Source organism: Octopus bimaculoides, chromosome 9 (assembly GCF_046866305.1).
Source record: "Octopus bimaculoides isolate indiv1 chromosome 9, ASM4686630v1, whole genome shotgun sequence".
In the NCBI taxonomy this organism is placed as follows: domain Eukaryota; kingdom Metazoa; phylum Mollusca; class Cephalopoda; order Octopoda; family Octopodidae; genus Octopus; species Octopus bimaculoides.
Window position 1 is genome coordinate 20,452,475 of NC_142936.1, and position 1,998 is coordinate 20,454,472.

The window sequence follows — 1,998 nt, forward strand, 5'->3', positions numbered from 1 at the left end:
TTGTACATCTTGAGAAGCTGTATTCTAAACATCAAAACCAAAATTCGTATCTTGATCTGCAATGTCGACTCTGAGTTAATGTACGGAAGTATGAATGAGAAGTAAGAAGGTGCTTGGAGAGCTGTGAAATGTTCTTAAGGAGAATATTGAGGATAGCATGGACAAAGTGTCTAATGAAGAAGTGTTGACCCGAGCTGCGGTAAATTGGAAGCTGTTTTGTGAGACAAAGGCCAAGAAACAGATTTCTTGGTCATGTGGTGAGGAAAAACAGCCTGGAGAACTTAGCGATGACCGGAAAGGCTGAAGGGAAAACAAGCAGAGGAAGGAGAAAATGATATGGATGTCAAGCTTGATGAACTGGTTGGAAACAAGAGGCATTAAACATCAGGAAGTGAAACTGTTATAGAAAACAGAGAAGAGAGAATTGTGGCAGTACATAATAGCCTATGTTCTACATTCTGGACTTTTATGAGCGTACTCAAAACGTTTGCCGTAAGCGAACTTAGAGGATATATATATATATATATATATATATATATATATATATATATATATATATATATATATATATATATATACATATATATATATATATATATATATATATATATATATATATATATATTTGTGCTTATAGTTTCAGCTTAGAGCTGCGGCCATGCTGATGCACCGCCGTCAAATAGAAAAATATGGAACGCTTCACGAATTTGCGTGTCATCCTTGTGCAGGGGCCATGCTAATCTTCTCTGTATCATTCCAATTTTAGAATAAGTACCGCCGTAGCGGTATATATATATATATATATATATATATATATATATATATATATATATATATATATATATCGGAGTAAATGCGCTAAGTAATGTTTACGTATAATCACAATTTAGGTTAGTTGAAATATATTTGTCACATATTTCAACAGCTAAAGGCAAATACACTGCAGTTACCGTGGAGAAAAAAATTCTCTCTTATGGTAAAAAGGTATGAAAACACTCCGTTCGTTCAGTGTTGCTCTCTGTCGGGAATCTGAGGCATCGATGTTTCGAGTTTGTTGACTCTTGTCGATCTGATGTACCTGAGAGTGTAACACACCTTTTTACCATAAGAGAGAATTTTTTCTCCACGGTAATTGCAATGTATTTGCCTTTTGCAGTTGAAATATATTTCAATATATTTCAACTCACCTAAATTGTGAATATATATATTTCCTTTAAGTTCGCTTTACTGGAAACGCTTTTGAGTACGCACATAAAAGCTCCTATGCTAGTATGCAAGCTACCTGCATAATAATAATCTACAACAGCAATTTACAACTTACAACAGCAATTTTATGGGATAGTACCGAGCAGTGTCGATATATATTAGGTCATCCCATAAACAATGCAATTTTTTCAATTGCATGAACTAAAAGTCGGAGGGGGATGAGATAAACTACCTGCAGGTAGTAATTTTATCTTGTCCTTATTTTTAGTGCAAGTTTTGAAGTGTGCAGTTCGATTTTAACAGTTATTTTTTCAAAGCTATAATGGAAGTGACAAAAGAGTACATTCGGCATATTTTGCTTTATGAGTTCAATAAAGGCAACAATGCAATGGAAAGTGCGAGGAATATTAATGCAGTATATAGGGATCGGACAATAAGTGTAAGCCAGTATCAACGGTGATTCCAGAGATTCCGTGTCGGAAACTACAGCCTAGAAGACGAGCCTCGTCCTGGAAGATCTGTAGAGCTCGACGAGGACGTCCTGCAAATCCTGATGGAACAAAATCTCATTGTAACTGTTGAGGAACATAGCAGAGAAGCTTGGATTTGGTCATTCAACCATTGATCGAAACCCACGTGCCATCGGAAAAGTCAGCAAATTGGGTCAATGGGTTCCTCACAAACTTTCCGAGTTTAATCGCACGCAGACAGTGAATGTGTACTCATCTTTGCTGTTACGTCTCATGAATGAATCTTTTTTGGACCGAATAGTGACTGGTGACGAGAAATGAG

The 1,998-nt window shown here is 36.1% G+C and overlaps 1 non-coding gene across 1 annotated transcript; it reads right to left on the bottom strand.

Moving 5' to 3' along the window:
* Window positions 1–683: 683 nt before the first annotated feature.
* Window positions 684–789, bottom strand: LOC149134005 (U6 spliceosomal RNA). Its single transcript, XR_016243262.1, has one exon. It is a non-coding gene; the product is annotated as a U6 spliceosomal RNA (small nuclear RNA).
* Window positions 790–1,998: the final 1,209 nt, after the last annotated feature.